Consider the following 14,059-nt stretch of genomic DNA (forward strand, 5'->3'; position numbering starts at 1 on the left):
TAAATGAAAAAGTGAGTAAATTGTAACCAATTCTCAAAAGCAAGTATTTCTGTGTGCTTTTGAGATTATTTTATACTAATAATGGGTACAAATTTATATCCAAATAGCCTAACAACCAGGCAAAAGATTAATCTAATTTGAAAAGCTCAATATTGTATGATGAAAACAAGTGAGATCATCGAGAGTCAAATAGAGAGTTTTGGCAGCTTTGCTGTATTTACTTGGACTGAGAATCACTCTTTAATTTGGGGTTCTTTCATGAACAATAATGTATTTGTTTTATGAATATATGCTTGTTATTAGTGGATCATAAATGAATAAGGTGTGTTTCAAACATTTATAGGTCAAATTTCATCCTTTCTTTATAGAAAGCATGAAATATTGATTGTCCACAATACTTTGATGAAAGATTTAAAATAGTCTTTCATTTTTCAAGTGGGGTTGTTTTCCACAACCTTCCCTTGTCTTTGATTTCTCTGTGCTTTGTCTCATTTTTCTACTGGTGGTGATCTCATGGGCTGTATTTTTTAATAGTTTAACCTTTATATTTGATTTTAAAATATCTTATAAAATCTCATGAAATGAAGGAGGTAAAATATAAATATTGGCATGTTGATTTCCCAAATCAGACCAACCACCTGAGGTTATGAGAAATAAGCATTAGAGAGAAAGAATGCAGGGAGAATGCTAAGCCGATTTGGCTCATTTTTATAGACCAATTACTGCCCAAAGTTACAGGGTACTATGAATAATGGTAAACTATTAGACATTGTTAATTGTAGTTGCCTTTCTTACAATACGAGGCCATGAGTAAGGGGTCTCTTCTCATTATTACTTCAAGAATGACCTGGATGACAGCCATGCCTGAGGAATATTATTGTATGGTTGTTTTGGAGGAAGCTTTTCCTATATGGGAATGAATATTTAAAAAAAAACTTAAAAAAATCATATGTCTTGTGTTGACAGAGTATATGATTCTGTTGTTTAAGTGTTTTAATATGGAAAGGCTGTGTTAGCCATGCATGTATCAATCTGGTTGTTTGCTTTAAACCAAACTTCTTTGGCAACGTTTAATTGTGCATTTTCTGTTGCTCAAACAAAAGAGTGGTTCTTTCCTCAACATCTGCTTTTCTTTCTTTTAGATATGACCAAATGCTTTCATATTTATTATGTATAATTGACCTGAATATAAGTTCCTCATCCCAAATAAGGAGTGACCTGCTTTTAGGTTAATGCTCTGTCATGCATTTAGACTGTACTGTAACTACATTGAGAGACTATTTTGGAAGAGAAAACAAACCGCAATCTTTAGATTTTCATAGATGTTGTTGTTTTCAGTTCTGAACTGCTGGCTATTCATATTCTGATTTAACAGATGGGGAAACTAGACACTTAGTGGTGAAAAAGTATTTTTCAAGGTCTTAAGGTTGCTAAAAGGTTGGGGAGACTCAGACTTCATCCTCCATTTGTCTTCCTGGGAGCATCCAGCCTGTGAGATAGAAAGAGGGAGGAGAGACCTGGAGAGCTGGTGTAGGAGGGCTCCAGCCATGGAGGAGAGAGAGGCTCTACATTATCTCTGTGGTCCTCCACCTTACCACACCCCTTCTCCCTAGGGCTATTGTAGCCTGGGTGGACCAGCAATTTCAAAGTAAGCATTTGGGCAGACAGGCTTTGTGGAGGTGATTGAAAAAAATGTGACTTAGGAGACAGTGGCTTTTTTTATTAATTGACATGAGGAAGCTTTAACTTAATTATTTTCCCTTTCAGTATTCATAACTGTTTGTACCCAGCAGGGTCCTTTACTTTTTGTGGGGTTTACTTTTTTGCATGTGTGAGTCTGATTTTATAAAATATTTTTCATAGGTAATACAATTATTCAACTAAAAATATACTCCGTGTGTGTGTGTGTGTGTAAAAGTGAGGTTTCCTTCCATTCTTCACCTTCACTACCTTGTACCCTTTCCTGGAGACAATCATTTACCAGATTCTTGGGACTTCATCCAGAGTTAGTCTGCATTAGGTGTGTGTGTGTGTGTGTGCGTGCACATGTGCACATGCATGCGCTCATGTATGTATAAGTGTCTGTGTGTGTTTCTCTGTGTGTGTGTAGTTGTTTAAATACTGAGATTGATATATCACTTAAAACACTTTGGAAATTGCATTGCTCTAAAAAGCATCCTTACCATTGAGCTATTCAGTTCCAGTACCATTGTTATTTTTACCATAATTTTGAGCTTGACACTTTTTGATATGTTACTTGATGAAAGTTGCTAAGATTCTGGAATAGCTGCCCATATAGAGTATAACTAATTCTATCTAATCAGTCTTAGTAATTTGAGTAGGGGTTGTTAATGTGTTTTTAAAGTTAAAAAAAAAAAAACAAAACAAAAAACTGGAAGGGTTTCCTTTTCCCTCTCCTTTTCTATAACTGAAAAAAGATGTATAAAATGTTACATTTCATAGATTGGTTTCCTGTAATGTAAACCAGGCTATTTTGGCATTTGAGTAAAAATGACCCTATTTGTTTAAAAAGGTCTTGTTAACATTAAAATCATACTTAAAAAATTTGTTTTTGCTGTTAGAACTAGTAAGAAAACCTAAAACAGAGATCAGCTTTCCCTGTCAAATTTGTCTCAACTCATTTATTCTGGGCCTCTGTGCTTTAGATTCCATAGGATTTTGGAAGGCAGTTTAAATGAAGAGTTTGTGGTTGCCTTTAAGTTAAAGATTATATTTCCAAGGCTTGTTGCTGACTTGCAGTGCTTCAGTTTTCACTTTTTTGAAGTGGGCAAGTTGAGAATGTTCCTCATCAGACAAAGGAGGCTGGTGGTCCTGGTCTCTCTGTTGTATTGTATGCAAAGTGCTGCATCAGGTGTGTGCTTGGTAGCCATATCAAAAAACTACAGGTGTCTTCTTCAGTGACTGGCTACTGGTCTAGCAACTGTATTCAGTTACTGATATCTATTAATTTTCTATTGGTGCACAACACATTATGACAAACTTAGTGATCTAAAATTTTGCTCAGTTATAATTTCATAGTTTTTCTGGGGAGGATAGCTTACCTGCATCTCTCAAGGTTACAGTCGAGGTCAGTCAGGACTTGGGTCATATCTGAAGCTCAAGGTAATCTTCTAATCTCAAATTAGCAGAATTTATTTCCTTGTAGCTGCAGGATGGCTTGCATCTTCAAGGTCAGTGAGAGAGGTGTTGGGGGGAGTGTGAGAGGATTCACCAGAGACAGAGTAGGTAGGGAACAGAACAGGCGGATTGACTAAAATACACTGCTGAGAGAAGCAGCGGGCTCAGGAGAGGTCTGTGGCGCCAATTGGGTAGCTCCCTGGCTGGGGATTGAACACGTGCTGCCATGGCTGCAGATAGCTTCATAGGTCGTGTCTTAAACCCTTGTGCCACTAGGGAGGCCCAGGATAATACTTCTTTACTAAGTCAAATTCTAATGGATTAGTGATCTTAATTGCACCTGCAAAATTGCTTCATCTTTGCCATGTGTCATAACCTATTTGCAGGAGTGATATCGATCACATGCACAGGTACTGCCCACACTAAGGAGATTACACGAGGTGGATATATCCAGGTGTGGAAATAGACAATTCACATTAGAATTCTACCAGCCATATTCACAGCAGCTCTGAGTTCATGGCAGATAGGAGCATCTTTGGAGAATGGTGCTTTAGAGCTGAAGACAGCTTAGGTATCACCAAACACTGTGAGTGCAGCAAACACTCACTCCTCGTGGTTCCTTCTTCCTTGGTTAGACAGTCAACAAGTTCTGCAAGCTCTGGTTCCTTCTTATCCCTCTAACCTCCTCTTGTTCTGAACTCCTTTGCACAAGGAAATGTTCTTTCATTTCTTCCAGATTTCTGTGATTGCTTCCTGCCTTGGGGCTTTGCACATACTGTTTCCTCCTTCATTCAGATGAGCTTATTTACACTGGGGCCACCTAATGATATTTCCAGTAGCTTGGTGGTTAAAGGGCTCAAGATACTTATCTTCAGACATGCTTGGGCATGGACTGGCTGATGTTTAACATATCAGACAGTCCTCTGACTACCTGAGGATATTGGGCATATCTGGAACAGGCCAAGAGTTCAGATTTTGAAATGCATTTTGAGGTTTTGATATTTTGAGTTCTGGAGATTGGAGTATGACCATTTTTTAAAAAAGATTTATTTATTCATACAAGCAGAGCATGGGGGGTACAGTCAGAAGCACGGGAGGGTGAGAAAATTCACCAGAGCCAGAGAGGGAAACAGAACAGGCAGACTGATGAAATACACTGCTGAGGGGAGCAGCGGGCATGGCAGGAGAGGTCTGTCGCGCCATGTGGGACCCTCATTGGAGGCCAAGGATCGAACCAGCACTGCAGAGGCTGCGGGAAGCTTCGTAGCCCAGTGCTCAACAACTGTGCCACCAGGGGAAGCTCTGGAGTATGACCGTTTTGATAGCCTGTGAATGCATGGGTAGTAACTTCAAACCTCTAGAGGTAAGGTAACATTGAGGTACTAAAGGCAAAAAATAAGGTGATGGTTTCAGACATCTAGACCAGGAATATCTGTGCCTTGTGGCCTGGAAGTGAGTCACAAGGATTCTCTGTGCTTTCAAGAATAAAGTCAAAGGGAATTGGTCTTGGAATTAGATGTAGAATCAATTCCTACTCTGCTTCTTATAGTTATTTAATCTTGGTCAAGTCACTTCTTTCTGGACCTTAGTTTCCTCTTCTTTAAAATGCAGGGATTGTACTAAATCAATTTCCTCTCCTAACAATGGGGAGGCTGTGTGAAGGGTGCTTTGCGTGATTCTATAATTATTTAAAAATGAAAAGTAAAAGGGAGTGGGATATTTCTTTTTTTTTTTTAAGTTTCTTTTCCAAAGATTTATTTATTTATTTATACAAGCACTGGGTACAGTCAGAAGTGAGGGAGGGTGAGAGAATTCACCAGAGCCAGAGTGGGGAGCAGAGCAGGCAAAAGGACCGAAGTACACTGCTGAGGGGAGCAGCGGGTGGCAGGCGAGGTCTGTGCACCATGCAGGACCCTCCTCCAGTGGCTGGGGAGCAGCCGGGGATTGAACCGGTGCTGCAGAGGCTGCGGGCAGCTTCACAACCCAGCGCTCAACCGCTGCGCCACAGGGGAGGCCCAGGGGAGTGGGATATTTCTGAGAATATTTTTCACAATGAGTCCTAACCATCCTTTTTTTTAAAAAAAAAAAAGATTTATTTTTATTTATTTATGCATATAAGAACTGGGGTGTAGCTCAGAGGTGTGGGAATGAGAGGATTCACCAGAGAGAGAGTGGGGAGCAGAACGGGAGGATCCACTGGAATACACTGCTGAGGTGAGCAGCAGGAGAGATAAGAGAGGTCTGCTGCGCCATGTGGGTCAGCTCCCTGGCTGGGGATTGAACTCATGCCTCAGTGGCTGGAGATAGTTTGATAGAGTTGAGACTTAACTTTAACCCCTGAGCTACCAGGGAGGCCCCCCTAAACATCCTTTTTAATTTATGATAATAAAGATTATGTCTGCATCTATGTTTCCTAAAGTTAAAAAAAATATAATATGTTGATCCTTAAATGGTATTTCATGTTTGTTGTATATAACTCATTTTTCTTCTCACCAAAGAGATTTTCACTGATGTCTTTGAAAGTACTTTGGGGAAACTGAGGCTTCAGTTCATGACTTTTTGTCTGTAGCCACCACATTTTATTATATGAGATTGTTGGTTGTTTTATTGTCCTCAAATAAATTATATTTTTGTAGGTTGCTACTGTGTAGCCCAAAGTGTGAAAGGTGTTCCTACTTTGAAGAATACACAAATTAAACCTTAGGGGGTTTGAATTTTATCTTTTGAGCCCTCATTACTTGTTGCCTCATGATGTCAAAAGACCGAACACAGAGCATGATTGGTAGTCAAATGAAAAGGTGCTTAGAACAGAGTTGAGGGGCCTTCCTGGTGGCACAGCAGGTTGAGTGCAGCCCTGTGAAGCTGTCCACAGCCTCTGCAGTGTGGGTTTGATTCCCGGCTGGCCAGGGAGAAACCCACATGGCGTTGCACACCTCTCCTGTCTTGCCTGCTGGTCCCCTCAGCAGTGTCTTCAGTCCATCTGCCTGTTCCGCTCCCTGCTCTCTCTGGTGAATTCTCTCACCCTCCCGAGCCTCTGACCTGTACCCCAGTTCTTGTATAGATAAATAAATATTTTTTTAAATAAAAGAACAGAGTTGAAACATGATTTCACAAAATAAGGTCTTGCCTCTTCACCCATAAAACCTGCATTTTACCATAATGTACTGGTTTTCATACTCATAAGAATAGGATGTCACTGGAAGTCATTATGTGATTTTCCATAGGGATTTCATTCTTACTGTTGACGTGACCACTTTCTGATCTCTCTGTGCCTCGCATGGCTGAAACAATGACCAAGAAAGAGTGGCTCTCTGACCTGGAGAAAACAATTTAGCTTTTCTGAATCTTGTTTTCCTTATTTATAAAACTAGAGGTAAAATGTTTGCTGTCCCATAGTGCTTTTTTATGAGAATGCAATTAAATCACCAGTGAAAACTTTAAGTAGAATGCTTTACTTTATTTTTCTTAAGATTTATTTATACAAGAACTGGAGTACAGGCCGGATGCGTGGGAGGGTGAGAGGATTCATCAGAGACAGAGCGGGTGACAGAACACGCAGACTGATGAAACACACTGCTGAGGGGAACAGCGGGCATGACAGGAGAGGTCTGCTGCATCATGTGGGACCCTCACCGGCCAGCATCGAACCGGTACTGCAGAGGCTGCGGACAGCTTCACAGCGTAGCACTCAACCAGGGGAGGCCCCTACAATGCTTTACTTTAAATGGCTTTCATTCCTGTCTTCTTTTTCTTTCTCTTGCTGGAAGATTTTTATGAAATATTTCTTAAAATATTTCATGGAGCTTATCTTTGGAAATGGTCTCCGCTGACATTTTCCTGCCCATATTAGAAACCAGGTTTATGACTTAATGGGACAGTCCACTGATATAGTTTTGTTTTTATTTCTTCATTTTTGTTCAGTATGAACTCAATAGATTTCTCCTTTGCCTGTTGAGAAGCAGTAGGTGTTGGCAATTTGACAAAAGGATGTCCAGGATAGTGTGGTTGCTGCTATGCTGATTCAGCTCAGAATGCGATTCACTTCACATTCTGAAGTGCTTATGGTAAGAACAGATCAAATGCAGGAGTGGTGGGTGATGTGGCTCATACAAACACATCACTGCAAGCATTTTTCTCTCTTAATGCATTGCATATTTCCTTTATTGCATTAATTATGTTAAATCTTTGAAAGCATAACTGATTGAATGAAAGCTTAATTTATTTGTGGCTCATAGGATCAATTTTATTACCTAAATATCAATGCCAGACATTTTATATAATACTATACAGTTATGAGACGAGTTCTACAAGCCAAAATTTCATCAATTTGCCATCTTCGATAAGCACATAGATTAGAAATACAGGTAAGTCACGTGGATATTTTATGTTCCCTTTTGTGGAGAAGTGAGTTGAATTTGCAAGTCATCTTTTTTCACTCATCCTTTTTTTCTGTGTTTTTGGGACTTTATCCATAAAGCCATCAAGAAATTAAATAAAATAGCTTTCTACCACTTCTTTTTCTATTGATGATTATTTCAAGCATATGTTTGATTCCAAATTGGGAAGCAAAACAAAAGAGCTTCGAAAGAGGATGTTGTGGCAAGAGCACACAGACTTCTCTTTAAGGACTCAGTTCATTGGTCTGATTCTTTCTCTGGAGATTGAGGAAATAGTTTGGCTGTAAAATTCCCATTAGCCAAAAATAAGCAAAATTGCCTGCAGGATCCATGGTAGGGACAGCCTGTAAGAGTAATAAAAGTCTGTTTTAAATGAACTCCTCAGGACACGATTTAAGCCCTAGAATGACTGGTCAGATTTTAAGTTACCTCTTTTGATTATACTTCCACATGTTTCTGGAGAACAGTGACTGAAAGTGGTTCATTAAAAAAATTGTATTGGACTGTGCTAATTTGGGGCTTATTGACCAAATCCAGGAGCTAGAGGTGCCGTATCAGGTGGCCCAAAAGCACAAAGAATGGCAGACCTGTCTGCTTTGCTTTCCTGTACCGTGTGGCGTGGCCTGTCTTCAAAGACCCCCAAGTTTACGTTAAGTGAATATGACAGTTTCCATGCTGACTCCTCTTCTCTAAAAAGGATTAGAATAAACCATTAGTTTGGGGAACCAAATTGGATTTTTGGGAAAAAAACATCCTCCTGGAAATTAGCTTAAGATGAGGCTTGTACAGGTTATTGAGACAGTATTAATGTTTTTTGTTTTATGTTTGGGTAGAGGTTAGGCTGCTCAAGGACATCCCTCCATTGTGCTCAACCCTAGCATGCCTGGTCCCTGGGGGATGTGGAAAGAAGAGATGAATTTTGATATCTGAGTTGCTCCAGAAAAACTGCAGTTTCTGGCGGTGGAATAGAGAATTGAACTTGTCCAGCTGCCAAGAGAAGATAGGAGGTCCAGGAAATGTCATTCTTCCTATGCTCTTATTCTGGGGTTTGCAGAAATAGTTGTGTATTAGCGTTCACTATTTATTACCAGTGAAACTAAACACTTAGGAAGTACCTGCTACAAGCAAAGTACTGTAAGGCACCTGGAAATTTGCATTTGAATGACCAAGTGTGCATGGAGAAAGGGCACAGGAGAGCAGCTGGAGTGGGGAAGTTTCCAAAAAGGTTTCCCAAGGCTATCGCCTTGAGTTAATCTTGAGGGAGGAGTTATCCAGGCAAGGAAGAAGAGCGGGGCACCTTTTGTCACACTGTTAGGGTAATGGAAATGGAGGAAATAGATAAGATCTTGGATTTTCAAGGAGGGACCAGCATGTACAGAATCATAGGATGAGATCTTCCAGCCTGGTTTGGGGAAATTCTAAGTGCAACGTATTTGCAGCATGGGGTGTTTGGGAGCAGGTGAATTAAGACCAGGCCTGAGAGCTGAATTTTCTAGAAGTTTGAATTTTATAGTAAAGGAATTTTATAGTAAATGGTTTTCATTCCTGACTATACATTAGATTCCTCCTTTACAGTGACTCATCCAATTGGTCTGGAGAAAAGGGTTGAGGGTAGGTATTAGTCTACATCTCAGCCATGTTGAGACCATCAGTCAGTGAGAGTTCAAGTGTGACATAATAAGCCCTGGATTTAAGGAGCATACACTTAGTGTGCATACACGTAGTTGTGCAGGAAGATTCCAGCCAAGAGAGATAGTCAGTGAGCCAATTGTAGTGTCCAAGAGAGAATTAACCAGTAGCTTAGTTGAGCAGGAGTGAAGGGACTAGAAAGAAAATTGGAGGAGAGCATCTGGAAGGTTTGGAGGATGAGTGGAAGAAAGAAAGCAAGGTCAGCATGCTACAGAGACATCCTATAAGATAAAGACCACGGTCTCTCCCATTGGGTACTTAGGCAGCTGCAGCTGAGGGGGTGGGGCTTCAATGGGATGGGGAAACTGGAGGGCCTTGGTTCAAGAACTTGAAACTGCATTAAGAAGCATTCAAGTTCTGTATGATCAGGGGTGGTGGATAAACCCAGGGACCTAGATGGAGTTTTAGGTATGAAAGAAAATAACTGGAAAGGTAGGCTGGGCCCATGTTGTAGGCCTGTGGGTGCCAGGGGTTAAGTTATTGGTCATGATAAGATCCTGTTCTCTGCTCTTTGGCTAATGTTAACATGAAAAGTGAAAGGATTAAGACTAGGAGGGTGAAAATAGTGGAGCTAAGTCTTGTTAGAAGGCCAGTGCCATTTTTTATGGTCCTGATGATTTTTAACAGCTATTTTAGCAACAGAATAATGAAAATGTGTGGTACTCTCTTTCCCTTGGGATAATGTGGCCACTGGAAAAGGTCAAAACTAATAAGAAAAATGAGTTTTATTGCTTAATTGTGGATTCAATTTATTTGTGTTTTTCCTATTTCTGTTGCCACGTGTTTTCTGAGTTGACTAGGACAAGCTTCTTTACCAAGAGCATGCACGTTAAAAAAAAAAAAAAATGCTCTGAAATTCTTCCCTACCCTGAAAATATTTAAAATTCCAAAATACATAACAAGTAAAGTATAGCTAGTTTAGGTTGGTTTTATGCTATTTCACATGTAAAGAAGAATGATTTTGAGCTATATGTGATGGTCTGATTCAGAGCGCCTCATCTTTGACATTGTGAGCTGGATTTGTGATTCTTTATTGTGTATTATAGAATGTTGAGCACTGTTCCTGGCCTCTACCCACCAGAACCTTCTAGCACTCTTATTCCCTACTTGTGACAACAGAAAATAAATCTTAACATTATCAAAAGTCCCCTGGGTTGGGGATAAAGGGAAGGCAAAATTACTTTAGGTGGAGAACTGCAGGTTTAAATATACTGTAGCGATTTTATCAGAAAATAATCACTTCCTCCTGCTGCAGTGTGGATGGTTTCACTGAAGCTTGTGGAGACGCGAAAGCTTTTTATCACCAGAAGAAAACTAATGAATGTTTATAAATTCCCCTGAAGAAAGTTTATTTAAAAATATTTAAAGAAAAAGGAATGGCTACTTCTCTGGTTGCCTTACCATTCCTCAGCTTTACCCCCCTGACCCCCAACCACTCTTTCATTTAGTTTCTGGATCTGCTACCACTTAATTTTATAGGGACAGTGTTGGCCTTCTTCCTGGGATATTAAGCCTCACTGCAAAAGATATTATGAATTACAAAGTGTCCAAATAATACTACCAGTTTAGACCTGATGAGAAAATGTAGGTTTCATGCAATGCCTGGATACTAGTGCTCGCTTCACACCTAATGCTTTTTCACTTTGAACAAGCCACTTTATTTTTTCTGTGCAGATTTTCTCATTTGTAAAATGAAGGAGAGAAACTATTATATTATGGGTAGGTTTGCTTCTGGTTCTAAGTATCCGAGACACATTATTTTGATTGTTTCTTTGGGTGTCCCCCTGATTCCCATGACACATCCACCAATGCAATGCAGCCTGCTCTGCAGGGTCACCAGTGGTCCACAGATTACGATGCTGGTCTACAGTGAGATATGTACAGAACAAAAGGGAAACAATTGAAATGACGATGATAATAATATAATAAATTGGTCGTGTTTTTTCCTGGTCTTCAACTTAATTTTTTTTTTTTTTTAAATTTTTTTTATAGAGGCATGTTTTATTTATTTATTTGTTTGTTTGTTTTGTTTATACAAGCACTGGGTACAGTCAGAAGCGCGGGAGGGTGAGAGAATTCACCAGAGCCAGAGCAGGGAGCAGAGCAGGCAGAAGAACCGAAGTAAACTGCTGAGGGGAGCAGCGGGAGGCAGGAGAGGTCTGCGCGCCATGTGGGACCCTCCTCCGGTGGCCAGGGAACAGCCGGGGATTGAACCGGCGCCGCAGAGGCTGCGGGCAGCTTCACAACCCAGCGCTCAACCGCTGTGCCACCGGGGAGGCCCTTAAACTTAATTTTTGAAAAATTTATCTTATTATACATTACACACACACACATATATTTATCAGTCCACGTTGGGTTGGAAGAACGAAAATTAAATAAACTGACTTTTCACTATGGGTAATTTGAGAAGTCTTACTTCTGTGTGATGAAAAAATTTTCTTTGCCTCTCTTTCTACCTTGGACAATCAGAAATATTTAGTATTTCCTCTTCTGGGGTTTCAATAAAAATAGGTGCAAAATATCGCCCGTCTGTCTTATTAACACTATAAAGTTGATGCCAAATCGAATTTATTGTAAAGATGTTTTCCTTACAGAAAACAAGAAGTAATTCTGGAATAAATATGAGGTACTTTTGAATTGTACATATATATGAGTCTTTAAATAGCTAGTAATGTAATAATACCTTGAATTAAGAGAACATTTTTATCTTAGAACATGAACTCAAAGAGCAATAAAAAATGTCTTCAATGATCTTATACCCAAGAATCCCTTCTGTCAGAAATCTATTAAAATGAATGGTATACTGAAATCTCTATAGGTCACTGATGATGATGAAGGTAGGCATGAATGTATGAATTATACTTACTGAAAAGATGATCACAGGTGTTTTTGAGTCTATTCCATTATTCAGACTCATCCAGCATTTGGGAAGATCTATTATATGGGCTAAGGTACGGCAGACTGACATGGAGGTAAGGGCGGTAAAGATCAAATAAATATTTTGATCTTTTTGACCTTTATCTTCCCATGTTAAGATATGGTGGCAGGACCTCCCTGGTGGCACGAGGGGTTAAGCACAACACTATGAGGCTATCCCCAGTCTCTGCAGCAGGAGTTCATCCCCAGCTGGCCAGGTTGTTACCCACATGGCACAGCAGACCTCTCCTGTCTCGCCTGCTGCTCCCCTCAGCAGTGTCTTTGGTCCGTTTGCCTGTTCTGTTCCCTACTCTGTCTCTGATGAATCCTCTTGCCCCCTGTGCTTCTGGCCTGTACCCCAGTTCTTGTATGCATAAATCAATAAATCTTTAAAAAGTAAAAAGATATGTGGCAGACACAGCCTCCCAAATGACAGGTACATATTTGAAGCAGAAAATGTTGCTTGGTTCCCTGCCCTGTGGGTCACTTATTTCAAAACTTCTTATCCCACATGGAGTGATAATCTAGAGAGCCCTGCATGGTTCCTGGGAGCCCTGCGTGTGCCTGACCTGTGGTTGTTGGGAACAGTCTCTTGGCCTATACATTCAGGCTGAGCTCTGTGGGTTTTGTAGTGTTCTTCCTCCTCCAAAGTTAAAGGGGCAAGCTCTTTGCCTGCTCTATTAGCAGCATAAAATCACCCTTTCAGTTTTTTTAAGCCAGAGGATGAAAATATATAACATATTTGGAAACTCTGCTGGCAGACTTGGCAGGCATTTCATATTTACTTGGACTTAACATGAATTGGATTTGGTCCTCTGATTTCCCCGCCTCCATCTCTCGGAACAAGTTATTTATTATACCGAGTAAGTCTGTGTTAGTGGATCAGACATGCACATGGCATGTCTATTGTAAGTGTGTTTGTTCGTAAGATTTATGCTAGCCCAAATTGTTTTATATTGGTTTTCATTGTTGAAAATTTACTGTATTCATTTTTGGTTCGGTGTAAGTATTTGTAGTGTGCTAGGGTCCCCTGTGGTTGAACATTTTATCTCTGTAACACTTCATGCAAAGGAAATTAAAAAATATATAGTGAAAGCATTTCCCTAATATGTTTCCAATCAGCTGTGTATTTTAGTAATTTGATTTGTAGGAACTAGAGAGAAGAGTATTACTGAGATCTTTTCATTCACAATTCTCTGGGAATGCAGATCAGGACTCCAAGTTTATGAAAATGTCTTTTAAAATGCTCTTAAGTTCTTTATTATTCTCTGTGCATGTATTAAGCATTTTCTGTTGATGTTGTTGTTGTTGTTTTTAATCACCACAGCAGTGTCTAAAAGAATTTAGGGAAGAGGGTGAGTCTTCTGTCTGTGTTTTGGACAAGAAAAACTCTTGTAAATTGAGGGTGATTGGCTTGTCAGAACTCAATCATAAAAGCATACAGAGCCAGCCACTTTATTTCTTCATTATCCTATGCGTGTGTGTTGCTTTCCTCTGTACTCTTGGGCCAAACCATCTGATCTATGATTGGTAAATCCCTTTGCCTGGTGGCTTCTGAGCATCTACTAGGCAGTGATCAGAGACATAGCCACGTATATCTTTTCAAAAATGTGTGAAGGATGTTATTTGTACAAAATGAATCAAGATCTAGGCTGTGATCTTTGCATCATTATTTCTTTGGCTCTGTCTACAAAATCTTAAGTTTTCTGCCTTATTTCCTCTTTACAAAATCTCTGGTGCCTTTGCTCTTGATTTTGGCCAAAGATTTAGCATGACATGTGTTTTGGCCAGTGAAATCATGTGTGATAATCTATACAGTGGTAGTTTCAAATTTTCTTAATTTAGCTCATTACATAAAAATAAAATTAAAGTGAAATATGAAAGATGAATCTGGTGAAGACAGTAGCTTTCAAGAGTCT

General features: G+C 39.8%; 1 protein-coding gene across 3 annotated transcripts in view; it reads left to right on the plus strand.

The window, feature by feature from the left end:
• The window catches only part of BMPER (BMP binding endothelial regulator), a 239,641-nt gene that overhangs the window by 40,103 nt on the left and 185,479 nt on the right, over nt 1-14,059 (plus strand). The gene's annotated exons all lie outside the window — the stretch shown is intronic.

This window comes from Talpa occidentalis, unplaced genomic scaffold (assembly GCF_014898055.3).
Source record: "Talpa occidentalis isolate TD23 unplaced genomic scaffold, MPIMG_talOcc4v2.1, whole genome shotgun sequence".
NCBI lineage: Eukaryota > Metazoa > Chordata > Mammalia > Eulipotyphla > Talpidae > Talpa > Talpa occidentalis.